This window comes from Harpia harpyja, chromosome 20 (assembly GCF_026419915.1).
Source record: "Harpia harpyja isolate bHarHar1 chromosome 20, bHarHar1 primary haplotype, whole genome shotgun sequence".
NCBI lineage: Eukaryota > Metazoa > Chordata > Aves > Accipitriformes > Accipitridae > Harpia > Harpia harpyja.
Window position 1 is genome coordinate 21,816,703 of NC_068959.1, and position 27,343 is coordinate 21,844,045.

The 27,343-nt window shown below is 50.1% G+C and overlaps 1 protein-coding gene across 7 annotated transcripts in view; it reads left to right on the forward strand.

Annotated features, from left to right (window-relative positions):
• The first annotated feature begins 1,071 nt into the window (after positions 1-1,071).
• Positions 1,072-27,343, forward strand: part of PSD2 (pleckstrin and Sec7 domain containing 2) — an 89,190-nt gene continuing 62,918 nt past the window's right edge. For 2 of the 7 annotated variants that reach the window (XM_052816575.1, XM_052816572.1), the window contains exon 1: positions 20,425-20,602. The gene's annotated coding sequence lies outside the window, so the exon portion shown is untranslated. Of the gene's footprint in view, positions 1,203-3,797; positions 3,864-20,423; positions 20,603-27,343 lie in introns of those variants that run through there. The other 5 variants (XM_052816571.1, XM_052816570.1, XM_052816573.1 and 2 more) reach the window with 5 other exon arrangements.

The following is a 27,343-nucleotide window of genomic DNA, read 5'->3' on the forward strand; positions in this document are numbered from 1 at the left end:
TTAGAGGTTTCCCTGTGAGATGGGGGGGTGTCTCTCACGGTGCTCTGCTGCAGCCTTTTGTGTGATCTCCCACATAGGCCTTCCCTCATCCAGAGGTTCCTGGGCGGCTGCATCCCCTCCTGCCGATCCGCCGGGCTCAGCCGCTGGCACCGCAGCCTCCCGGGGGATCCCGTCTCTTAGCAACGCTCCAGCCCAGAAGGTAGATGCTGAGCACACATCTGGTCCATTGGTCCATGGGGGCTTCGTGCACAGGGCAGAGGGCAGCTGCTGCCTGGAGGGGAGGGGACTGCGTCCCCCGTACACGCCACCTCCTCTCTCCCGTGTCCCTGGGAAGTGGGCAAGGCACACAGGACGCTGAGCACCAACGTGGGGCACCGCATCCCTGTGCCCCCGCCCTGTGCTCTGCCCTATCGCAGAGCTCTCCGCAGCCCCCGTCCACTCCAGGGCCCTGCAAAAATCCCACCACCTGTCTTCTGCCACCGCTCGCTCCTCCACCGCTAACGAGGCCCTGAGAAGCTGCTCAGACGGCTCCTGCCCCAAAAGAGCCGTGGTGGGGATGAGCACGGGTTCAGGCAGGCTGGGGGACCAGCGCTCTGGCTGTGCCCCGCGGTGGAGGGGGCTCCCCGTGGGCACATCCCCAGCGCAGGACCCGGTGGCGGGGTGGGCCCGGTGCTGCCAGCGCAGGTAGCGAGCTGGAAACCGGTGGCTCCTTCCCAACACCCCCTCCCCCAGTGAGAAAACATCTGCGGAGCCAGGAGCTGCTCCCTTTCCGGGGGGGTCCCCACGCAGCGTCCTACTCCCACCTCCCAAGCACAGGTCCTGTGGTGACTGCGGGGGGGGGGGGAAGCCCCCCACGCCCTGCCCACACCTCCGTAGCTTGTCCCCCCCCCAACCAGCTCTCTGCACCCTCCTGCCCCACGGCTCGCCCACTCCTCGCTCCCCCCCCCACTCCGCGCTGAGCCGGGCGCAGCGCGGGCTCCGGCCGCCAGGGGGCGGCAAAGGGCGCGGCGGCGGCGGCCGCCGCCGCCGCGCCCTTTGCCGCCCCCTGGCGGCCGGAGCCCGCCCTGCGCCCGGTCCCGAGCCCGGTCCCGGGGGGATGCAGCGAGCGGAGCGGAGCGGCGTCCCCATGGCCGCACGCTTGTCCCGGGAGCCGGAGCCCGGCGCGGAGGAGAGGCAGAAGCGGAGGCTGGCAGAGCGCGGAGGTAAGGGGGTGAGCATCTCCAGGAGTGGGAGCGGGCGCGGCGCCTCGGGGTGAGCGGTGGGCTCGGGGGGGGGGGAGGGGTGGTTGAGCCCTCAGCCTCCGTGCCGGAGGGATGGGGGTGTTCCTGGGCCGGTGTTATCCCCCGTATCAGCAGCAGGGTGCAGGACAGGGCGTTGGACGCACGCCTTTCTGCAAGCCGGGCAGCGCCCCAAGCTGGTGCGACCACCCCCGGGATCACCATCCTTTTACAAGTGGTGTTGCGTGAAGTGACACGCACCGAGTTAGAAGGCTGTCCTTCCCTGAGAGCCTCCGGGAAGGAGTACTGGGGGGTTAAGGTTGTGCTCAAGCGGCGTCAAAGGGCTGCAATGCTTCTCGGGCTGTTCAGGGAAGGACTTGGTGTACGGGTTGTGGAGGATTTGAGGCCTGGCAGAGGGTTTGCTGCAAGGATTTTTCTGCTCTCAGGTTCCTGGCCAGCTGCTTCCTTGTCCAGGTCTTCCTCTCCAGCTTTCTTCTGTGTAACGGAGCAGGCTCAACTGGGTGGCAGAAACACCCTTTCAACCACCACCCAGTGATGTGTAAGACGTGAGCCAGAGAAGCAGCATACCTGCCAGGCTCTAAGCAGCATTCCTTCGCTCGGACATGGGCGAGAGGCACTGGGCTTGCTGTAGTTCCCTGACATAGAGGGAAGGCTGAGAAGCAGAATTAAAAAGGCGTGACTTGGACAACCCCATTCAAGCTGACTTGCAGGTCACCTTGGTCTGATGGACAAGAATTGCACTGTGAAGGTTTCAGGCCTTTCTTGGCATGCAAAGTTAGTAGCCTCTTGGCAAAGTTGCAGACATAGGGTGCTGCCTTTGTGGGACGGGAAGCTCTTACTATGAGGAGCAGCCTTCTCGTGCTATTAAATATCTTCAGCCTCAAGTTCATTGTCAGTCTCTCTGGGTAGTGCTGGCAGGAAGAAAGCAGACCTTGCCTGTTGATTAGAGTTGAGTGTATCTGCTTTCACCTCTTTGTTGACATATTTTGGGGGAGATGGAGGGCAGGTTTAAGGGTATGAGAATATCTGATAAATTAGGTTGCTTTTCTGAAATATCTTTTTTTAAAATTAAAATAAAGGAAAATGTTTATCACATCTTCAGAACTAAGTTCTTGTTTGTGGATTTGAGATGATTCCTTAGTTAGAAGTGCCTTTGCGTAGGATGAAAGACACTCTAGAGTAAAAAACATCATTGTCCCAAAGTGAGTACTTCTGGTTCTTTCTGCCTGGCAAAAATTGGCATCAGTACAGCAGGAAAAGGGGAGAAATGGTTTCTGGGTTGTGTGAGGGAGGAAGCAGTTCTGGGGTTGTTGCCTGGGCTGGCAGAGGTCGTGTGCGATGGGATAGCATTGAACAGCCAGCTTGTGCACCCACAGTCAGCTTCTGCAGCTCAAAGCTGGTTTCAGCCTGCACCCTGCTGTTGGCAAACCGAATTTCACTGTTGTGAGGTCAAAGGCATCATCCCATCACCATTGCTGGCACCACAAATGGGACTCAGGGAGCCCTGCACTGGAGATGGTGGTCTCTTCTGTCGCAGTGTTTCCTGTCACCCCTGGGCTTTCCCCGTCCAGCAGCACTGCTCACCATCCTGGACTGCTGTCCCCGGGGAAGGACCATGACAACTGTTCCAGCACATGGCAGGCAGGCCACCTTCCTGCTTTACTGCTGCCTGAATCTGCCCTGCCTGATCCATAAAGATAATGACTCCTTCTGCCCCAAAAGCCTTGTCCTCTCTTGAAGACAAGTGCTAGCAAGCAGCCACTGTAACAGCCCTAGCAAAGACTAGAGAAACCTTTCTCCACCTCTCGGCTTCGTCCTAGGCTGGTGTGCAAACTCCCCCAGCCCAGAGTGAGTGGCTGAGCAGCTGAATTCAATGCAAGGCAGTTAAAAGGCCATTGTAGGTGACTGCTAATTTTGAGGTTAAAAGGAAGCTGACTTGGGGATACTTGCAAAACGGTCTTGATGGCTTTTCTCAGGGTGGGCTCAGCTGTCAGGTTAGACTGGAAACCACTCACCTCAGTCTAGGGCCTGTTGAAGGGGCTGCCGTGGTTCACACGTAAGTTCATGGCTGCCCCACACTGCTTTTTGCGAGTCTGAGTTTAAGAAAACAAACCACACCCGGCAGGGAGACCTTTCTCTGGAGGGGCTTAAAGCTTTCTGCAAAAGGACCTGGATGGTTTCCTACTGCATCCTTTGAGAGCAGCAACAAGGAACAGGATTTTGAATGGTGTCCTGAGACCTGGTGCTCTGGATTTCCGTTCCAGCACAGGGTCCTAAGCCAAGAAAACTGCCTGTCCTGCCAAGGCTGGGTAGGAAACTCGGCCCTGGAGCAGCCAGTCAGCGGCATGGCATTAACTCCTCTCTACAAACAGCAGTGAGGCTCCTTTGATGAGCATGCTATCTGCAGCATTTTCTTTCTTGTTTCATTTTGAAAGACCCATCATGCCTGGCTTAGCTGCAGCCTGCTGGCTGGCTGGTGGGCTGCCGAGCTTTTGAAGATGCTAATACAAGCTCAGTGGTGATCCTTAATCACTTCTTTATCATGTCCTCTCTGAACAGTGCTCTGCTAGCGGGCTGAAAATCTGTCTGGAGGAAAAGCGCTGAGGTGCAAGGAGTCGAGCAGAGGTAGGTGGGCTCGAGCCAGCGGAGGGGATGGCCTCGGCAGCAGGGAGCCTTGAAGCAGTTCACAAGCATTAAACTCGTTCAGGCACATCAGGAATCTTCTTACGTTTTCTCTCTTGGTGATCATTTCTTGCAAAACCCTGGCTTTAGCAGGTCAGGTAGAAGGGATCAGCTGTTAGGTTTGGGCACGCATATTCCACAGGCTCCTGGGGGCAGGATACTGCTTCTGGTAGGCAGGTAGACTGATTGTCGGCAACAAGTCTAGCAGTCATCTGAGAAAGATGGAAAGCCACTCTGCTTTGATCGGGGACCGCTCGCCCCAGCTGCTTGCCTGAACATACTACACGTCTGTGCTTTAACTGTCTCCCATCAGATTAGACATGTCCATGGACAAGATGCCTCCTCTGTATTTGCTCCTCCTGCTGTGGTGACCAGATGTCCTACTCTTTAGCGATGTCGTCCTACTTTCAAGTAGGTTAATCTATTTTTGCCTGGCCCAGAGTGTTGGACTGTCCTTTGTTGTGACTTTGCCTTTCTACACAACCTATGCCTGGCTTTCCTGTGGCAGAGGTAGAAATTCTGCAGGTTGTGGTTGCAAGGAGTACAAGCCATTTTCCTTTGCTCTGTTTCCTGGGGGAAGCACTTGGGACCTTGGATAGCAATCAGCCTTGTAGAGGGTGTGGGCTCAGGGGCCCCGTGCACGGTTTTGAGCCTGCCTCCTTAAAGATGATTAAATGCTGAAGGTCCTCAGAGGGAAGGGTCACGCTTCCAGCTTGCTTTAAGGGTCTGGATGTCCTTGCACTGGCTGGCAGTCATGTGAAGGTGGTTGTTCTTGTTTGCATGGCTTGTCTTCAAGCTCCAGCACTCCCAGGATCTGGAAGAGATGTCTGAGCACAGAAGGCAAGAAGGACTTTCAGGGCTGAGAGTGAGATGGGGATGGGACTGGAGCCTTGTCCTGTAACTGAAAACAAAAAGTAGGTTTAGGTACTGCAGGAACCAACTTCCAACTCACAAGCCTTCTTCTGAAAATACTTTGTCTTTGGCTTGCCAGCCCCTGCTAATACTGATCTCTGACACTGGCTCTTCCTAACCACTGGTTTCTTTACCCTTTGACTTTAGTTTGAAAACAGTAGCTTCTTCTTCAAGCTAGCCGTGACATGCTGAGGTCTGCATGCCTGAAGGGTCTCTGAGCTAGTGGACTCCAAGTGTCCTGGCATGGCTGCAAGGCTGTGGTCACGGAAAAAGGCAAGGGAGCTGGACTCTCCCACCAGGTGGGCTGTGCCGTAGCAGGGCTGGGAGGGAGCAGGCAGGGTGGAAGCTGAAGGCCGGTGAGCTTTGGACCAGTGCTGCAGTTTATTTATGGCCTGCTTAGCAATCTCAGGCAGGCAGTGTGGGTTAAGGCATCTCCTGTCCTGGATTGACAGTACAGATCCAATTAGCCATGAAAGCCTCTAATTATTTGTCCTGAATTGCTCCAGTGGTAACCAAGGCTCTGCTATCTCCTCCTTTTGTCTGTGTCCCAGCTGGAAATGCCCCAGTGTCCCTGCATCTAGAGCAGCAAGTGTGAGTGTGAGCAGAGTCAGCACAACCTAATCAAAGGAGACAGGCCCCGTGAGTTAATGAGGGGATGGACCTGCTTCGTTAACTTTGGGGAGTTCTTTAAGCCCCGTCCTGAGAGACAAAGGACTGAGATTACGTGTGGCTAAGATAAGGCTCATGTGGTGAATTGCTGTAGTGGGAGAGCTGGACGGAGGGGCTGCAGACCATGGGGAGGGAGTGGGGTGGCTGTCAGAAAGGATTTGAAGGCAGAAGGTCCCTCATATCTGTGCAAGGCAGGCACGTCCCTCGCTGAGTGCAATGTCTATGCCCAGACCAGGTTGCTTCTTCCTACGTTTCATTCCTCCCTTTGAAGCCGTACTGCCAGGAGCGTGCTCAGGGGTCAGAGATAGCAAACGCTCCCCTTGTTCTGCCTGTTCTCTGCTGCCCTTGCTGCTGCCAGCTCTCCAGAAGGACATCTTATCTGTGTGAATGATGTGTACTTCTCTGGCCCCAGTGCTTCAGCCCCTAACCCTTTTTGCTGCTTGTCTGTGCCTGGTTCATCAATGATCCAGCGCAGAGGGAGCAGTTGGCTCTGCCTCTGGCAGACTGCAGCGTATCAAACCGATGGAGGTGACCATCCTGGGGGAATGACCCTAGGTCTCTGGGAGAGAAGCTGGGTCTCTACAGCTTGGTCAGCCCAACAGCGTTGTTGCAGGTTGGCAGCTGAGAGGGAAGTCACAGGCATGAGGTGGGGTTACACAAGCAAGGCCCAAGGACTTCTTTTTTCCAGACATGTGTGCTAAGTTACAGCTATGGATTCGTCATCTGCAAAACTATTTTAAGGTGAAAAAAGCTTTGCAGGGCACTTACTGCATCCTCCCGCTCATTCTGGGTGCTCATTGTGCAAAAGAGGAGTCTCAGCTGTCTGTGAGAGAAAATGTGTCATTTATGTTCTTAGTAACCTTAACTCTGACCTAAAATGACAGCTAATAGCTCTCATGAGACAGGACAGCCAGCCTTGGTTTTAAAGCAAAATTTTACATAAATAGTATTCACCTCCTGTATAAGAGGTCAGCTGAGTGCTTCCCCCATTGTTTCCAGGTCACAGGGTCCCCCCAAAACAGATTTTACATCATCGTCTTGAGATGCTGCCTGAAGGCAAGCTGCGGCTTTGCTCACCATGTGCATGTTTTCTCTTTGTGTGGCTGTGTGAGGCCAATCCTTCAACAGATCCTGCCAGTGACATGACTCTGCCCCTGAGCCCGAGAGGAAGGGACATGGGGAGAATCGGCAAGGGTGCCCACCTTGGGGGAAGCTGGGAGCTGTTCACAGGCATCCGTGGTGGGACCCGGGCTGCTGGAGCACTGAATACGTCTCTCTGACCTCCAGCCGAGGGACGTTCAAACGGGACCCGTCTCTGCCAGGACCAGTGCCGGTCCAGCAGGGCTAGGAAGCAGCTGACACATCCTTCAAGCCTCTTGGTGTCCTTCCCCTGCAGGCCAGAGGCACGTCTGCCAAGTTCAAACCAGAGAGCTTCCTCCATACAAATGGGGACGAGGGGGCGGGCCGTTAACGTACAAAAACTGTTTCTTTCCTGCCGGCTTGGAAAGTGGAGCTATTGAATTTTAAGCAGCAAAGACAAAACTCTGCTGAAGAGGCCTCTTCTGTGCTTGTTTGGTGAAATCACTGATCACAGTGGTGGGGGCATCCAGGAAGATGCCAGGCTTGGCCTTATTAATGACTCTGTTGTTGTCTGCTCTAGTTTGTTGGTCTTCACTCTGGGGGACGCTTTGCCGAAGCAGCAACTATTTTCCCCAGAGAAGCTTCCTTGCGAGCTGTCCCTGTGGTGGGGGCGGTTCCTCTGCTTGGCTGAGCTTTACAACGCCAGCTCTCGGACCAGCCTGTGGAGTGGCGCTGGCCTAACGGGCTGACCCAAAGTGCTCTGGGGACCTCCTTTATGGCCACAAAACCTGAACTTGCGAGTGGAGGGGGCACAGACGAGAGGAGACAGAGGCTCTTTGTTCCACCAGGAGCTTTTTCCCTCTGGCTTCTAAGGGTGCCCAGCCTCACAGCTCAGTACCCTGAGGAGGGGCACCCACTTCTGCTGCCAAGGTCTCTGCCAAGGTCTCTGCTCTTTCCAGCAGCACCGATTTGGCTGGGCTGAGGACACAATAGCAACCTGACTCATGTTTTTCATCCAGCACTTTGACCATCCAGCAAAGCAGCTGTGCAGTTGCTCTGCCCCGCACACCTCCTGTTTCCCACCCCAAGCTCAGAGCATCAGGCCCTCTTGCCTGCGTTTTTCTCCTTGAACCACTTAGTTTTAAAATAGAGCAATTATCTTCCTTTAGAAAGGAGCTTATTCACTCCAATCTAGGGCAGTTTGACAGTGCAGCAGCCTGCACGGCTCTCTTTGGGAGCACGGTTGTGTTCCCAGCATGGATGCCTGGCATGGCTATGCTGAGCAGCAAGGGGGATTGCCTCTGTGGCTTCAGATGATGGTTGGGTCAGTGGCTCAGGGTCTGAGAAGGGGCCTTACTGGGGCTGAGCAATGCGAGCCCTTGGTCCCAGTCTTTTCTTCTTAACCGCACACGTCAGAGGGGTGCAGGCTTGGCTGCTTGGCAGCAAGGCCAAGACGTTCTCCCAGGGTTCACAGCCCTCCCTCCATGGCCAAACCCTGAGGGACCTCTGGATGGGGAAGCTTGCTTTGTCCCTGAGTCTATGTGATAAGAAAACACAGACTTTCAGACCTTCACCTACATGTATCTCAACAAGTGATAGATCTGCAGGGCTGGCAGGAGCTTTGAGAGGTGGCCTAGTCCATGCTCATGCCTGAAGATGGGACCAGTTCTTATGTAGGTCACTGCCAACAGAGGCTTCTCCAACCTGCTCCTAAAACCCTTGCCCATGACCCCTATCTCTTTTACAAAATGGGAAGTTGACTGTGATTTGGGGTACGTAATGGATTCTGGGATTAAATGCTCGAAATCTAAGAGGCCCTTTGCAGAAACTTGTTGTAATGATGAGTTCAGTGATGGAGCGGATTCTGCCAGCGTCAGCTGCTGCTCTGGCAGTGACGGAAAGGGTTTACATCCTTGCATTATGTAGTTCACCTAATCTCCTCTGTCTTGGGATCCTTCTGCTGTTTCACAAGTCTACACTCAGCTGTTGTTTAATTAAAAAATAAGCAGACAGGTATTCACAAGGAAAATGAAGCTGTTTTATTCTTTATGTGTCCTTGATGCTCTCCTGACATCTTGTCTGGGGACAACAGCTCTAAGCCTTGAATTTGAATTTTTGTCTTGCAAAGCTGATTGTTTTAATTAGGAACAAAGCCATGGAACAGCAAATGTCCCATGCCAAGCAGACTGGCCATGGTGTTAGAGAGGAATGATACCTTCTTTTCCCTTTGCACTGCCCGATGGGCTGTGGGTTTCAGGTGATGTGGCTGTAGTTCATGTTCAGTTTCATCTTTTGAGTGACTGCATACAGCTTTGTGTACTGTGCTAAGCCAGCCTTGACACTAACCATAGCCCATGTTATGCTGTGAAATATGGTCAGGATGGCCAGGAGAACCAAAGAAAGATGTGTGTAATGCATCCAAGGTCACATGGAAGGGCAACATTAGCTACTGATGATTTCTAGTGTAGTAGAGAAGAAGAGCAAGGTGACTAGAAGCTAGAGGCTAGGAGTATAAGGCATGCCTTTATAACAGAGAGTGTTTGACCACAGATACAAGACCAGACTATTTGTCTTTTGACTGAGCTTTGCATCCTTTTAGTGAAGCTGGAGCTACAACTTCCATACTAGAAGCTGGGGACCTACAGAGGAATCCCAGATGAGCTCTGAGGTACCACTCAATACGTACATCTGTGCTTGACAAACCTTCAGATGCCAAAGCATGGGAGGAGACTGCAGGGGTCTCCATATTCCCTGAGTCATCAGAGCTTCTCCATCTGGTGGCTTTGGATGAGACATGGAAGAAAAAATTAAAAGGCAAATTTTCAAAGGTTTGAGGAGTTGAATCTCCTCCATTAAAGCATTGTAAAGCAGTGCGATCATCAAGCCCACGCCAAGTGTCTGTCTTAAGCCAAGCTCAGGAGCTCTTCTGGGTGGGGACCCAAGGCTACCCAGTACACAAGGCCCAAGCTTCCGTGGACACCCTCTCAGTGGGTCGGCTGGGGCAGGGTTTAAGGCATGGCCCAGCTGAGGAAGAGTTTCCTCTGGGGGACAGGCAAAGCAGGACAGGACTTGCTTGCTTTGGACTTGCCCTGCAGGAGTGCCAAGCTTTCACCCCCAGATCATAGACCCCCCAGATGCTCTCAGGGTTCAACCCACCAGCTTTGTACACTGAATTACTCCATCGCTATGGAGCAAATGCAGCGGTACAGATCCAGCCGTGGCTTTGCTAATGCCTGGAGGCAGATTAGTGTCAATCTTTTACTTGATGTCTGCCATCTATAGTATCTTTGACCAAGGCAGAGCAGTGTTCATGGATTAAGCTCCGCTGCATTCCTCCTACAGTGATACTGTGTATTTTTCATAGTGGAAATTGAGATTTGCAGAGGTGAAGTGAGTTGGTGAAGGAAGTCAGAGCTGTGGGGAGGGAGAGAAGAATAACCCAGGAAAGCTGTAAAGCTGCCATTTTAATTTGCTGTATTGTACCCTGAGAATATAATTGTTGCTGGAGCTACCACCCTAGCTGCTCATCTAGTGGGAGCTGCTGGAGATTTGCAAGTAGAAGAGCTTTAAATAAGGGACAATGCGGATTGAACCTGACACCCCATCAGATTCTCCTTCTCTTGGTCCCTGATCTACCAATAGGCACCTCTTCCATTTTGCATACAACATGACCTATTGTATAAATATTTAGTCACTCTGTTGGGAACATTAATTATAAATGGAGACGAAGCTTTTGAAAGCTGCCTGTAGGTCTGGGCACCCAATTCCCATTAATTTTAATGAGAACCAGACATCCAAATCCCATTCGGTGGCTTTGAGCATCTCAGGCAGGAAGCTTCATCTGACACATCCCCCCTTCTCCCCACTCTGCAATTTAAGAGTGAGATTTGCAAATGCCTTACAAATCCTGCAGATGCCTGAGTCGCCCTTGTGCCATGCCATTGTTCTCTGCTGAGGATGGTTGGCTGGTAGCTTCAGAAGTATTTATAATAAGTTCATTTAATCCATCCCGTTAGTTCTTTTCCTCTGCACTCCCTCCGCTCCCCACCCAGGACTTTGAAATAGCGATGCTTGAATGAACCTCCAGCCTGCGTTGTTTTTGACAGAGAAGCTCTGATGCTTGAAAATGACAGCTGCGCAGAGCAGGTCTGAAATGAATGATTGAATTATCTGACTGATTAAAAATGTGCTGTGGCTTGGAAGATCTGACGGCAAGTATTCACTTAGGCAACTCACATGAAAGAAGAGCGTGTGTGCACGTAGGGTGTGTGTTTGTGTGTGTTTGTGTGTGCACTGGAAAAAACAGCCGGTGAAATGTGACAAACACCCAGAGCCGCTTGGAGCGGCAGCTTCTTAAGCTCAGCATCCTTTCAAAAGCTCCAAATCTTCTGCGCAATGCTCAGCAAAAACTAACACTCAGCGTGGTTGTGGAGATAATGATTATTTAGACAGACGTCAGCACTGGTTTAGGAAATGGAAATTGAGTTAAAAGGTAGTGCAGGCTGGGGAACTACTTAACTGCATCTCAGTCCCATACCGACCTGTGGCTGAGGAATGATAAACTCTCCCGTTGAAAACATGGTTCCCATCCTCTGTGCTACAGACACGTGCTCATGGTGTGGAGTAGCCCCAGGGATGCCAACTCTATGGGAACGTGTCCTGTGATCGAGATTTTTGAAAAACATGAGCCCTGGTGAGATTATCTATAAGTGGCTGGAAGGATGAAGAAAGGAAGCTTGGTTATGGCTGTGCCCTTGATGCCGTCAGTGATGGCAACAGCAGATGTGTTAATGCATGAGGGACAGTAACAGCCTTTCCAGACCTATCTCAGCTTCCTTCGCAATCCCCATATAGTGAATTGTCGCTTCCTGATGCCTTATGGAAATTCAGCTCTTCTAGAACGTAAGCAAAATGTCTGGAAGTGAAATGAATAAAAAAATAAAATAAAAAACCCCATTTCTTTTGCAAATGAAACATATCTTGGTAGCTCAACTAGCTCACAGCTTCCTGCGGGAGTTTCACACAGGGAAAAAATCACATCGTAAAGGTTACAATTGTAGTTCTTCATTGTGAATGGTCTTGTTCTGATAGTTTACTGAAATTGATTTTTTTCCTAAATTGTTTAACCGCTCTCCATCTCCTTACCTGCAGAAGATCACTATCTTCCCCTGACTCCTAGCTCAAAAGAGATGAAACATTGGGCTATAACTAATTGCTTTATCAGAAGTAGTTTTGGTTTAGTCTCTCAGTCCAGCCACTGAATAATGTGTTCTTTGCCCCTTTCAGTACCATTAGCTGCAGTGATGTTAGGTGTCTGTAAAGGCTTCAGCCATGCAGTTTTGTGCTCCCTGTCCCAGTTCCAGTGGCCGTTTCAACAAGATTAAATGCTACAGCTACAATAGTCCTAAGGGCACACATAGCTAATGGTAATTCATTGGCATCTGTGTCATGTCTCCATCAGCATCCCCAAATGTCCCTCTTATTGAATCCACTTTAGCAACCCAGGAACACTCAGAGCAGAGAAGATGCCAGGATCCTCCTCACAGTAGTTCGTGTAGGTGCAAGCCTCATCATTGCTAAATGTCTCACTTCAACCCAACACCTTCCCAGATGTGGGAGCTCCATGCCCTCTCTACTTCTGTTCCCCGTATCTCCCAGCCAGGCCCTAACTCTTGAGCTTAAACGAAACATCAGATTATTTAAATGTCCCTTTCCCTCATCTGAAAACTTACATTTATAGGCAATATAATGTAAATCAGGTTTATCATTCCAAAGTTTGTCTTTAATCCCCCTTCCCCTATCCCAACTCCTTGAAAAATCAGAGCCAGACCACCTGGCTGTGGCCTCTAGGTTGGATCCAGACTGACAATGTGCCTTAAAGGTGAGGGTAGATGACTGGGCCAACATCTACGGTTAGAGAGGCAATGCTCCCCCTGTACACAGACAGTGTAGCTTACCTTGGCCAGAGTTTTTGACCATCCTTGGCCACTATACTGAATCCTACAAGCTGAGCAGTCCTTGACCTGGAAGAGCCAGGGCCAGGGCTCTCTTCCCATGGCTGAAGCATCCTCTCTTTCCATGTCTTGGATTGTCTCAGGTAACAGCAAATTCTACTTCCTCTGCTCTCTGCACCTTCATGTCAGTGCTCCAGAACCTGCCCACGGGCAGCAAAATTACTCCTTGTGCCCTCCACACAACTTTAGGCTGTGTCCAAGCCCCAAACAAGTATAAGCTCTGAGCAAATCCCTCTTCAAATGTCCGCTTCCATGCTGTGTCCAGGGCTTTCAGCCCAGCGTGTGAGGCATCTCAAAAAGAGCGAGGGCCCAGGCAGGGTGAGGTGGAATTGCTGCGGTTTGGCAAGAGAAAACCTCCCAGAGATATCAGGAGCCTACACAACCTGACTGATGTGAGGATGCATAAATTACATCTCTTTGCAGCTGCCACTCCCCAGGTTCCTCCCTGCATCGTGGTCCCGGGTGCCCAGCAGTCAGCGCTGAGTCCTGGGCAGCTCACAGCAAGTCCAGATGATCCAGTCGGAGTGTATCTGTCTCTGGGTAGACTGCCTGCTCAGGGGGACTCTTTCATCTATGAGGCAGGATGCAGAGTCTGCAGTGATGGGCTGTGAGGATGCTCTGAAGACAAACGCAGTATTCAGGGTGCCAGGGCTGGCAGAAGCCCCTAGCAGAGGTGGACCTGGCAAAAGCCTTTGGTTGAAGAAGGAAGGTGACTCCTCTGAACCATGAGTTAGATTTGGACATCGCAGCAAATGATAAACTCTGTGTAATTGTATGAACAAAGTTATCGGCAGCACCCTTACAGCCATCTGAGCTTGAAATGAGGAGAAGTGGGTAGAAAGGAGATTGCAGTCGTCCCATACATCAATGCCACATGCCTGGGCAATAAACGGACATCAGAAATTCTCATTTCCAAAAATAAATAGGACATCCTAGGTGGTACTGAGACACACTGACACAGGCCTGAATCACAGAACACCCTAGTCACCAGGCAGGACAGAAAGCTGGAGATGAGACCTTCGTAGGAATCCAAGAGCCAAGTGGTGTCAGGAGAAAGCCATGCTCTGCCTGTCACATCCCCCATCCAGCTGGTGGTGACCACGCTGGAGATCCTGGTGAGCTGGGGAGGTGCCACTGTGCAGAGCTTGCTGGAGACGCAGCAGAGCTTTGCCTCCCTGGGATGGCACTCAGGTGAAGCAGCACCTTAGGGATACCCCCAGACAACAGCGGAGGAGCTCTGGTCACCTCTGGAAGTTGTTTTCCCTTGGGTAAAGGGAGGGGATTCGCTAACAGAGCCGTAGCCTTTTTTTGCCTCCAAATCGTCAGCCTTTCCTGTGACACTGTCCACATGCTTGTCCTAATACATAGCCAAGGGTTGCTCTTCCATTCAGGTTCAAGCTGATCTGCCCCAGCACAGATGTATCTCTGCAGACTACCTTATTGAACTATGGGGCTGGACAAATAGCTTCCCTAAACAGCTTCATAACAAAGTGAAAGAAAATCCATGTTCCCAGAACAGCTTTTCAGCCTCAGGGATAGATGCTGAAGGACTCATGCTGCTGCCAATAACACAGCCCCAGTGTTTCTAAAAATGATGGATGATAATTTTCTGTTACCAAAAGTATTGCAGTGAATTTGGTGTAATTCTGTATCAGACCTCAATCCGACAGATAAAAGTGAATTGATTACTGAACTCAGAATTAATGGTTGCTTAAACAACCTAATTGCATTTGTTACGAGCAGAATGTAATCCTAAATTGATAATACATATGCAAGGCACTTTAAAGGGGTCAATTTTCCTAAGTCGAGAACAATTACAAGCAAGAAATGTTTGAAGGAAAAAATGAGACAAAATAATGTGTGTTATAAATGGGGGTTGTTTAAGAAAACTTTGATAGGTGCTGTCTCCTCCACAGCATGCACACAATTTTGCAGTCATCAAAGATATTCTTAGCTAAGAATCTATGATTGTTAAGGAAGAGAAAGGCAAAAATAATAACAGTAAGAAAAAACCCAAATAGAGAAAGAAGGGATTCAGTAACAAAAGCTGTGAATTAACTGTTATGTAATGCAGAGACCTGGAAGGCTCATTTGAAAGAGCAGTCAATGAAAATTATGTTTACTAGCATTAAGGACTATAAAAGAGTGTGCCTGTATGTGTATTTATATGCATATATGTCAGGAAGAAAATAAATGCTGCGTGTTGGTTTTAGATGAAGGTGATAAAAGAGTCTGCTCTGATACTGCAAAAAAAAGAAGTGTCCAGCCAAAGATTCATAGCTCTGGAGAAAGAGAGTCTGATGGGTTCATATCTTACAGAGACGATGGAAGGCTTCTTGCTCCAGTAGTAATCAGGCAGCATATTACATGACAACTGGTAAACTCAAATGTTTGTACATATCTAGGACTAGAAAAACTACGTTGAACAGTTTCATAAGACATGGCTGAAAAATCCTTTTAGGGTGTTGATACTTCGTGTATATTGGTACCTGGGGCGTTGGGGAAAGGTGTATTTGCACCTCAAGTTAGTCAGACAAAATAGGATGACGTTTGTTTAGGTGAGATGATGAATGGCAGAGAGGGGGACTCATTGCAGTGGAATATAATAAAACATGGAAGAGATGCTGCCAAACTCTTGTAGCCAGAACAGCAGACTCCCTGCTGGACCTCCCAGAGTTTGCTCAGATCAGTTGCTGAGGATACAGTTTTCATACACTAAAAGTTAAAGAAATTAGGACAAGTCAGATGCTAAGAATGGTTGGGTATGCTTGGGGAGCTGATTTTATGTCAACGATGGGCTCTCAGGAAGACAAATGCAAATTCATACACTCAGGAACCCCCACGAGCAGAGGGAAGATGGTGTTTTGGAGGACAGTGACTCATCTGAAAGTTGACATGCAGGAAGATAGAGAATGAACAGAGTGATCATCCAGCAGCATCAATCTTGCCTTCTGCCAAAACCTGAAATGCCAGGAGTGATGTCTCCCATATTCCAGGCTGGGATTTCCCAGGCAGAAATACCTACACTGGGCAGGGGATCAAAAATCTCCAGAGCACATCAAGATTTCTTTTGCACGCGCGAGAGAGGTGACTAATCCTCGCACAGGAGATTCGTGCTGTGCACAGTGTTGTCTCAGGACTTGCAGAGGGCACTGGACATCGTGGTGGCTGTGTTGGGCACTGGCCAGGCTGGTACTCAAGTCTGAGTCCTGGCCCAGCACCCAGAAAGTTATCGAGGAGCTCTAAGAATGAACTATGGTGTAGAAAACCAGACTCCTCTGGAGCCACTAAACAAGTTCCACTTGAATGTATATCCAGGAGGAGGTTATAAGGAGAACTGGTCACAGCCTATGGGAAAAAATTTTTCCTAGGGGAAAATGCTTGCAGTAGCTGGGCTTTGTCATGTAAGAAAAGCCAATGGCTGCAGGGTGACACCAGACATGGTGTTTAGGTGCAAGTCCTGGGACTGGGATTGGAGTAATTTCCCCCATGAGTTAATTAACTGCTGGACAGTTTGTCTCAGGGTGAGGTGGCTGGTGTAGTTCAGTGCTTGGCTGTCTTCCCCTGTATGCCTATAACTCAGACAAGAGCCCGTTTTGATGAAGAAATTCTGGGTGTGGACTTTTCTGACCACATCTTATCTCCAAGGTCACTTTGTTGCCCTCCTCATCCTCCTGCAGGAGCGGCTGTGAGTGTGGGCCATGGCCTCTGGATCTGGCAGTACCTGCCATAAACACTATCACCTACAGGCTGGGAGGCTTTCTCCTGGGGTGAAGGTGCTTTTTCCTGTACATAAGTGGCAGCTTCTTTACTGAAGGACACATTTTATACGGGCTTTCCAAACCTCTCAGGCCAAAGAGTTTTCAGCTGGCTGTTAAAGCAGAGGCTCCTGGCAATTCCCTCTTCATCACATCTCCCTCCCACCATCTCCTGACCCATCATGGCACCGTGGTGCCCCAGTGGCTCTGTGACCCCACACCAAGCATGAGCCACTCCAGAACAAGCCATTGTGGAGCAAGAACCAATGCGACTGGAGAAGAGGAACCAGCTGTGGGCCTCATGTTCAGTGTCCGAGGCTTCAGTCCCAATCCAGCAGTGTTGCACTCTGTGGGGTCTCTCCAGGTGCATGCACTCACATGCACTGATGCATGTGCACACACATGCACACACACAAAAGCATATGCTTTCCCTGGACCCTCTTCTGAAAGACTCTCCTATTCCCTCTCCCCTTTCCATCTTCCCAGACTTACAAACCTGTTAGCAGCCCTTCTGCCTCAGAGCTATAAAGGAGCTCTTTGCATGCACCCTTTTTCTCATGATTATTTTTAAAGCATCATTTCTGCCTGTCATCCAGCCACCCAGGGTGAGACTAACAAATCTCAGCTCTCCCAGCCCCCAGAATAGCCATGAGGAGACATCTCCCCACCAGCTCTAGTGCCCCTGATATGAACCACCATTTCCACATTTTAGTAGTCTGCTCAAACAGCTCCAGGGTAGACTTTTCAGGAGAGCCATTATCCAGAACAAAGAGCTGATTTTAAGTGTCAAGAGAAATGTAGACAAAGGCTCACAAGGATTGACCCTTCTTCAGAGGGCTGTTATTCCCTTCCACATCCCCCTACTCACACTACCTGCAAAGAGCATGCAGCAAAGTCTTCGTAGAACTTTCTCCTAATTCTGGCTTCCATTAAAGTGACTTGTACTGAAAGTTAGTGAGTCCCAGCTGGGAAATCCAAGGCATTTCCTGAGAAAAACAGCTGTGGGAGGACATGGAAGCAAAATCATTCCTGGGCACATGACAACACTTGCGATGTTTTCATAGAAAAAAATAAGGCGGCAGCTGAGCAGCACCCAGGAGTGTCCTTGTGTGCCACAGTAAGTACCATGAGCAGGGCATGGTTAGAAAACTACTTGTAACAGGGATGCAGCATTTCAAACCTAGGCATTAAGCTGTGATTAAGACACTTTTAAAATTGTCAGGTGAAGTCAATAAACCCTTTGGGGTTGTAGGTGTGTTGTCTTGGCTTCTCCACTCAGAGTGAAGGGGGAGCAGAGCCGGGGCTGCAGAGCCGCCAGCCTTGGAGCAGTCTTGGAGCTCAGATTTATCAGTGGATCGCATGGGGGTATGTGACCATGAACAATCTCAGGACCACAAACTCCCATCTTTTTCCAGGTGTCTGCCTCTCCTATCAGCCTAGCTGGAGTGTTTGCATGGTCTGTATAGTGTAGCTGGTTAACTTTCATGCCTGTTGTGTAGTCTGCAGTGTTTAGTTCTGGTGCCTGCTGTTCCCTGCTGCCTGGAAGGCTCCCAGATGTATGCTTTCATTTCTTTGGGGCTTGAGGGACGGCTTCCCTGCTGTTGGTGTGGAAGGAAGGTGGCCTCACCCTAGGTTGCTCCCACTTCCCCAGAGAACTCATATCACAGGTGGCAAATGGCATCTGCATGTTCACGTACACATCCAGGCAGTTAAACAGCATGTCCAAAATTGCTATAGTTTAGGAGTTTTCTTAATTAAAAAAAAAGTTAGGACATACACAAGGCATCTAACACAGATCTACTGGCAATCCAGGAAAAATCTTAGTACTCTGTTAGTGTTAGGAGTGTCTCATAAATGATAAGGACAAGCACACCATGCTGCTCAAGGGATGAGAGGAGGTTTCTCCCTGAATCCAGCTGTTGTTCTGCTCATTCCCAGAAGCAGAATGATTGATAACCCAGTTATTTGGAGCCCCACTAGTGGATGTATTCTTAGAAACTAGAACCTCATTTTTTCATGCTGTAAAATGTGACTTCCTAGGACTGGCTGCGCAGAAATTGGATTTTGTTACTTGCCTTCAGACCTGAACATTACAATAGACTGATGAATATTGATTGTGCTTTTTTTTCTTAATTTTTTTTTTCATTAAAGCACCCTAACCTGATAATTGGTTGGTTACAAATACATTTGAATTGATCAGAGAGAGGAGCAGGACAGACTTTTGTGATGGTATAAAATGAATCCTGTTTCTCGGATGAAGGAACCCTGAGGGAGGTTAACAGTTCCACACCTAGTTTTGTCTGGCTGCTTACTGCCCTTGTCTGTGGCCACAAGATCCATTTCATGTGGCTCTTCAGCGCAGTAACCTTCATTCACACTTGCGTTTGTTGGATAACTCCTGAGTATAGCTGCAGGGTGGCTCATTACATGGTTCATTACCGATACTATCCCTGGCAAACAACCCTGTGTGCTGTGCTGTGGGGTATCCCTTCTGGAAGAATATACAGCCGAGTTCTGCTGAGCTGCTCCAGGACATTATTTCATCTAATGGCTGTGCATTGGTGTTTGGATGTATCGCTATATATTGTAATGATATTTTTAATTTGGGATGTTGGGGATTTGTCCACTCATTCAGCAGTGTGCATCCTCTGGAGCAAGCTTTCCAAGAGGCACAGAGGTGTAGGGAGAGGTTTTCTCCAGGGAATCAGGAAGCCATCAGCTGTATTGGAACATGCATCTGGGCAGACACCAAACCCTTCTTTGTTGGCCTAAAGGTCCAGCCTGAGGCTGCTCCCTCTGCATGCTGCCGAGGGAGCCCTTGGTCCCCTGTGAGCTGTTAGAAGGGAGGACGGCGCATGCATGTGGTGTTCTGGGCACCGTGAGGGACAGGGCTGAGGGCAGGCAGGCATCACACATCCCTTCGAAGCAGTCAAGCAGATGGGTGAGCATCCTGGGTCGCCAAGACATGGGTGATCCCAGTGCAAAGGTGTGTGCCAGCTCCAGGTGAAGGATCCTGGTAGCTGGCCACTGCCCCAGCCAGCTCAGGCTGAGGGACCACAGGCTTGTGCTCCAGCTGGGCAACTTGAACCAGAGAGCACCCACCACCTCTCACCTGTACCCCCACAGAAACCCCTGCTGCATTACAGCCACCAAATGGCCAGAGGCAGTGTTTTCCCTACAGCACTAGGTCTGCAAGTAAAGTAAGGGGCCCCTAAAGCAGGAAAAGTGTTGTGTCCCTATGCCTCTCCACACCACACTGCATCTCCAGCCATCTCGGTGAGCCAGATGCCTGTATTAGCCTGTAGACAAAACCACTGCCTTTGCATGCAAGAGCTGTCAGGAGGCAGATGTGTCAGCCTTGCCAAAGAAGGTCCCAGTGATGGTGAGCGGGCGCGTGGTCCAGCCTGCCGTGGTGGGGGTGGCTCTGGAGCACGCTTGGTAGGCAGGCCCATGGGCAGCACTGCTGCTGAAGGCCAGCAGGGCTCTTCGGCCGTGGGATGGGGTGGGATGGGATGGGATGGGATGCGATGAGGGGGGGCTGCAGCAGGTGGGAGTGTCCAGAGGCATGGAGTGAGCCGACCTGCAGTGCTGGGGTCTGCACCAGGGCGGGTCCTTGAGGCATTTCCAGTGCTGTGCGTCCATGTATGGAAGGGCATCAGTTGTTAAAGACAGTGTGAGTATTTGGCAGGATTTGAACCCCAAACTCCAAGCCAGTCTCAGCCTGAAGGGCGACGATTCGCTGGCAGGAAGCAGACCTGTCCCCCAGCGCTTTGCAGGTGCCCGTGGGGCGACAAGCCCCCACGCTCCTGGGGATACTGTTCGCAGCTCCTGCACAGCCCGAGCGTGAGCAGAGCCCCCCAGCCAAGCGGCAGGTCTGCTCCTCCGTGTGCTCCTCCAGGGGCTTCGCCAGCAAGGGCTTTATTCCATCCTCTCACTGGGTCCATTCACCATCACTCCCTGCCTCCTCCCCCTCTCCCCGTCCCCTCCCACTCTGCCTGCTGGATCCCCAGCAGTCTCTTGACACCTTGGGGGAAGGCTGGGAGGTGTAACCATCGCCAGCAAGAAAGAGGGAGAGCAGGAGGGAAGGGAGAAGGAAGCCAATAACGGGGAGGTCTAGGAAGGTGGTGGAGGGGGAGGGACGGGGCCACTCCTCCGTCGGTGGGACTGCAGATTATTTTGCATGGATTGTTGAAGAGAAAAGGGAGCTGCATTTGTGAAGGGACCAAAAAATAAACAGCTTATTGCTCGGGTAAGTGCGAATGTGAGCTCCCCTGCTCTCATTGTCATGCGGTACATTAATCCCCCATCCTATTTTACTTAGTTATACCATTTTTTATTCTTAATAGGATTATTTGATGCATCAGCTGTATGCTTCAGTTGCTAGAGATTGAATCTCCCTGATACGTGTGTGTGTGTGCATGCGCGTGCATGTGGAAAGATGCCCATTCTCTGAATATACATTGACACATTTTTCCAGCTCTCAGTGTGGTGTCTCATTTGAGATGTTATACTACAGCATGCTGTACACACACACACACACACACACACAAATGGTGTTTGCTGTTACTGGTTTTAAAATCCACTCATCCACGCAATTATTGCAATAGCAAGACTGTTTAGCAGCTGAAAATTAAAGGGGGGCTCTTAAATCACAGTCCTCATTGGTAGGGGGCTACTTTTCTTTATCCCGAGCCTGACATGTTCAGTATTATGTTTTATAACAAGGCTACATTTAAAGATCAATTCGGCAGTGGTTATTGCATCCAAATTACATGGTTGTCATGGAGATGGTACAGAGAAGCTGAAGTGATATGACTGCATCTGGACTGGAGTGGGGCTTCACTGCCGAGTGAGATCCTGCTTTGCCTCCTGTGTCTTTTTGTCTGTGCTAGGTTACAATTTCTTTTAATCTTGAATGAAGGAGTACCATATTAGAGGATTTAGAGGTCGAGCTGCTGTGAAGGGTGTGTGTTGTCCTCGTTCAGCGCTGTGTTATTATCGTAATTGTTATATTAGCATCAGTGTCTCCCTGAATTTCTTCTGCAAGTCTGGGGAGGAGGAAGGCGTGAGAAGGACAGATAGTTTTCAGAGCACAGCTAGGGCTGGGAGTACTTTCTAAAAAGATACCTGCCATGCCCACACGTCCCTGCTGGCTCCCACATCTTAGGGGACAAAAGGAAAGGATTCTCTGATTTTAACCATGTTTATCTTCCATTTTCCTGCCTCAACTTTGAGGATAAAAGGAGCCAGTCACCTGCTCATCACTGTATCAGGGGAATGGTATTTGGTTTTTGTTATTATGTTTGTTTCCTTTGCAACTGGTAATATGAATGTGTCGGCAGTTGGGAAAGAAAATCCATAATTTATGAGAATGAAATTTTCCTGCCTAAGGCTAGCTACAATACAAAGAGTATATCTGTGGGAAGGGCATGTTATATGTTACAGATGTGTATTTCTCTAGTGGCTGGGAGTAAATCACACTATTGTGCTCATCTTCATTATTTTGGGTGTTAGGCTGGCTTTAGTCAATATTTAATCTGAGCTCATTGTGTGCTTACACAATAAATGTGTAATTTGGAGCCTAACTTTACATCTATAAAATGCTTTGGGAATGCATGTGGCATTGTCTCCATAAATGCAATTTCACCCTTTTCTGTAAGACCAAGCCTATTGTGGGGATGTAAATATAGTAAAAGGCACTGGTGGAAACAAGCCCATCAGAATGGCAGTGTTTCTCTAATTGTATCACTAAACATAAGAGAGAATTAATTACTAGGATAAACAGAGCTTTGTAGCTGTTGGATCAGGGTAATATTTGCATGGAGTTCCAGGCCTGCATTATAGTAGCTAGTATTATGGCTTAAATTCCCCCCATGCCAGTAGATAATGTTTTTAGCCAGGAGTGTAGCCTATTATCATTAGATATTTTTGTATTAAAAATATGCTAAATCCCTATGCCCTTGTCAAATTGTCCATTGCAACTGCTCCAAAGTGTGTGATTCAGCTAGGATTTTCTTTAATGTGATTTCTCCTGTACAAGTCCAAGCAAACAATGGATAAAGTCTGAAAGTGGGCGGCCAAGCCCAGAGGGGAAGTTGAAGAGATGGCTGATTCACAAAATGGATGGTTCTCATTTTGTCTCTTCTTTCCCCCTAAAAGTTAGGCACAAGTGGAGTCGAAGTGGGTGGTTTTCCCTGGAGATCCCCTTGGATCCACGAGGCTAGAAGCCAAGTAGTTCTGAATTAATACTGAGTTTCGTCCTGTCTCAGTGTGTTATCACTCTTCAGTCCACCCAAGGACATGGCTGTATTATTCTCTGGGGAAACTGAGGCTTGGCATGGTCAAGTGACTGTGCCAAGGTGACAGCAGCAGCATTGGGCAGAGGACACAGGAGCTCTGCCAGCAAGCCCCTCTCTCTGACCACCAGGCCCATTCAGTATCCAGAGGGTGCAGTCCTGTTTGTAGGTACAGTGGGAGGGTGGCGGTGATGGGAAGCAGTACAGGTTCATGGAGACTGGATGAATGGAGCAAGGGTGCTTCTTGCCGAGGCCACTCGTTAGAGCTGCATGGCAGGTGGCAAGAGGGAGTTGAGAAGTTTTATACCAGCTCCTGTGGTGTCCAAGATGAGGACATGCTTTTCTGACCCCACCTACAGTGTAACTGAAATGAAGCCCCCTTTGGTGTCCTCATTATGTGACCCATCGCACGGCTCTTCACATGGAGTTGAATACTTAGTGCTTGGCAGGAGGTATCTGCCTTATTTCTCTTTATGGTTGCATCCAGCTCTGAGTGTGAAGCCTTTACAGGTGTCTCGGCTTTCCGCTCTCCCCACCGGTGCTGCTCACAGCTCATCTCCCGTGCTGTAAAACCCTGTATTGCCCTTCTTGACTTCAACCTATAGCCCCATCCCTTCTCTTCCCTCCATCCCATAATCTGACACCTTTTTGTCCCCTTCCTCCATGAGTTTTCCCACCAATGAAGAACTCTCCACCTGGTGTTACCACAAGCTTCAGCCCATGCTGTGATTTGTATGTGCTATGCCTGCCATAAGGCACACAGCGCTGAGTATGTCAGGCCACAACGTTAAAGGAACTGAAGTGAAAAGTCTCCTTTGAAGTTGGGAGTGCCTTCTCCACCTGTGGCGTTGCCCCATGTGGTGTCAGTGGTTCTGCCCAAAGCTGGAATTGGTGCTTGTTGCCAGAAGGAAATGGAAAGGCCTGCTCAGCTCAGACATCTGCGTGTGGTCCTGCTGACTTGCACAGGTTGATGGCGTTGCCAGAAGGATGCTCTCTGGGCTGGGAGGGGGCCATTGCTACTGCCACCAAAGTGCTGGCTATGGACGGAGTGATTCCTGCAGAGGGAAAAGCCTGCTTGGAGGTTGTATACGAGCAGTCACTGGAGTGGGTGATCTGCTGCTGTAAATGGCCACATCTCTTGAGGTTGCTGCTTGCTCTGCTAGTTGACAAAGTCTCTGCCATGGAGACATCTCCTTGCCAGATTTGCTGAGGGTGAAAAGGTGCCCCTCGCTCTTTCAGCAGGTAAATGCCTTTCCCAGGGATGTGCTGGGATAGGGTCCATGTGAGCTCAGTGCATCCAGGCTCTCAGTGGTCAGATGGGTCCAAAGGAGTGGTACCTTCTGCACATGAGACTCATGATGCTTTTCTGTGGTGGTTATGGTGCAGGAATCATAGGTGAGAGGCACGGGGTCAGTTCTGGCTCCCTCCCTCATTTCCTCTGTGGCCCTGGGGACATGGCTGGCAGGCTGGGCTCACTGGTGGAGAGCACTTGTCCAACCTGGACAGTAACCACCTCACCCTTCATCCTCACTGCTGTCCCTTTGCTTTCCTGCATAAGCTCCAGGAGATGAGTGGCTGAGATGCTCAGGGAGGTCCTTCCCTGCGGTCCATAACCTGGCTTTCCTGACCCTGGGCAGCACCTAGTTCTGCTCAAGTCCCAGGCAGGGACACACGTGATTCCTTCTTTAGAGAAAACATTGCTCCCGTCACTAGAGCAGCCCCAGTGCTCCCTGCTCCCTCACTTGCACCAGGCAGGGCCAGAGTATATAAGGAGCTGCAGGCAGCCTGAGCAGAGATGGTGCAGCTGAGCCTGAGCCCCTTCTTGTGCCCTCCATGCTTTCTCTGGGCTCTGGGCTTCAGCCTGGCACTGGGTGCATGGTTTGTTACTTGTCTCTTCACCACCACTGCTTACATGTCCTCCACTCTTTCCTCTTTCTCCTTCTCATCACCTCAGGTCCTTCCCTCACGGTTTTTCAGCACTGTGGTACGTGAGCCAGTCTTGAAGGGCCTGGCTAGTGGCTATGGAGGAGGCAGGACTGGCAGGTGGTTCAGGCTACCTGCTGTAGGGTTGTTTGAAGGAAAAGTGTGTCCCCATGTCCTGGGCAGGAGTCGCATTCGCACTGGGACCCAGGAAAGGAGGTTGACCACACCTGAAGGCAGCCTCCCAGCACCACTCTGAGGGGTCCCATGCAAACTCATCAGGGTGTCACCTTTGTGGCATCACCAGCTCAGGAAGACCTTGCTTCATCTCCTCCTAGGTCATCTTCTTCTCTGAGGCATCCTGAATGGCTCCCAACAAAGGTAATGTTGGTTGGATGCCCTGTCATTGCCAGCTGCCTTGAGACACCTCATAAGGGCTCAGGGAAAGGGCAATGTTTCCTTTCAGGCAGGATGGGCACGGGATTCATCCCAGGATTTTCTGCCTTCCTCTACAGCATAGGACATTGTTTGGTTCCTAGGATCATATCCCAAAGGCCCCACTATGGCAAAGCCCTAGTCCACTGGTTTTGTACCTCCTGCTCTTCAGCTGAGACACCTTAGCATCGCAGAGGCTCCTGGTGTCTCCTGGAGTTTTAAGCCTGTTGTGAGTGTGGCAGGGAGTGCGCTGGGGACAGGAGCACTCTGATCTTCTGGATGAAGTGTTTTCTGGACTGAGGGGCTCACAGCTGGTTTTGGTGGCTTGTGTGGTCACTTCCCATCCTGTATCTCCCTGCCAGGCGATGCAGCTGAGCTCCTCATCTCTCTGTGGCCTTTCTATGGCTCTGTGATGGACAACCGACACCCCCCTCAAAAGATGAAGCCTGCAGGTCTGCATTAGGAGAGAGAATCCCAGTGCTGCCACCTTTTTGGGGGTTGGAGCATGTACCTCTGAGCTCTCCTGATCAGTATCAAGCAGGAAAACTTACATCAGACCCTGGTGATTGATACACTTACAGTTCACCAACTGTGCTGAAAAACCCAGAGAAAATGCTGTGAGCTCAGCCACCTCTCTAGCTTCTCCTCCCCCATGTGACAGTTGTCTATTATTTTCTAGATATGAAAAAACAAATTTGACCTAAATCTTTTTTTCTTTTAAATCCTTAAAAAATTGTAAGATTGTAGGGAAATGCTGTAATATCAAACTAAATTGAAGAGTTTCAATTTTTGTTTTCAATTTTTGTTTTCTGTATTTGCTTACATGCTCCAAAGTCAAAGCATAAAGCTCAGTTCTTGTGACCTTTTTTTACACTTTGGGGATTTTTTTTAAATCCAGCTCTTCAGTGGTTTCAGCACAAATGCATCACAAATCTAGGTAAGACTTAGCTGACCTGTAATTGCAATTTTTGGCCCATGAACAATTTTTCAAAAAAATTTTGCACGCTTCTGGGAAAGAGCCTCGTAGAGGTGGAGAGGGAGTTCCCTGCGGTACCTTCCCACCTCCCTCCAGCACCCAATCCAGAGCTGGATGCTCTGAGGCCAGCTTGGAGAAGCATCCACGTGCTGCTCTATACAAAGCAGGACCTGCTGACTGCAGGGTCCTCCACAGCAAGCCCCGGTCCCACTTGCAGAGGTCTCTGTCCACTCTGTGCATGGCCACTTGATGTTGGCTGGTGTTGGACACATACAGAAGGAGAGGATGGCGCCTTCTCCAGTTCACCAACAGCCTCTCCCTGTTGCATGTCCTGAAGCAGCATCGTTTCCCCACTGCATGTCCTGGCAGATGGATCTTGCAGACTTGGATGAGATCTGCACTCAGCGTGGCACGAGGCATCGGTCCCAATGCAGAGCTTACCTTAGGTGAGGCTCTGCTCCTGCTAGGCTCTACATGTTTGCTCCTCAAAGGGGCTCTGGTTACCCAGACGGTGGAAGTGGATGGAGGTGGACTGGGACCCTGCTATTTCAGGCACTTTCTAGGAACAAAAGCAACCAGGCTATGGAGATAGCCTGCCCAAGCAGGACACAGGCATGGGGGGAACAGAGGTGGTTTCTGGCCAGAAGGGGATACACGATGCAGGGGGATTATGCTAAATTAAAAATATATATTTGTCTTTGCTGGTACAACAGAAGCTAGGGGAGCAGGCAAGAGGAGAGTGAGAAAGCTTTATTTAATTAGATTATGAGGCCCCAAAGGCTTCAGACTCATAAAAAAAAGAAATTATTTTTGTAATTGAGGATGGGGTTTCTGCCAAGTGCTGCTTTAATGAGTATTTAGGTTTTATCTCATAAGTTAGCAACACCAGGCAAGGGCAGCTATTCGAGCCACCCCTCACCAGAGTCTTGAGCTTGCCAAAGCAGGAGCTGGTTGTCTACAGCTGGGAATGTTAACCTGCCTTTTGAGGAAAGGGCATCCTCTGTCTTTTCAAGGCTGTTTATCCAGGTTTCTTGATATTCTCTCACCATTAAAGTTCTCTTTCTTCCCCAGGTCACAGGAGGCAGCTTTCTCCATTGCATAGTTGTGGAAACTGAGGCAGCAGATAATCACAGGGTTGTTTTTCCTCCCAGAAGGAGAGAGAATTAATTTGCTGCAGCAGCTGAGGCAGTTTCCTTTGATGGCTCCTTCCTAGAGGACGGTGGGACAGGTGCATGGCACTGCTGGCCCATGGCCTCACTGTGGCCTTTGCTGGGTGGCCATGCAAAGGGACAGCCTGGCTGGCTCTGCGCTGCCTCGAGCCCTGCCCAACTCTGCTGGCTGTCTTCACCATGGGCAGCCACCA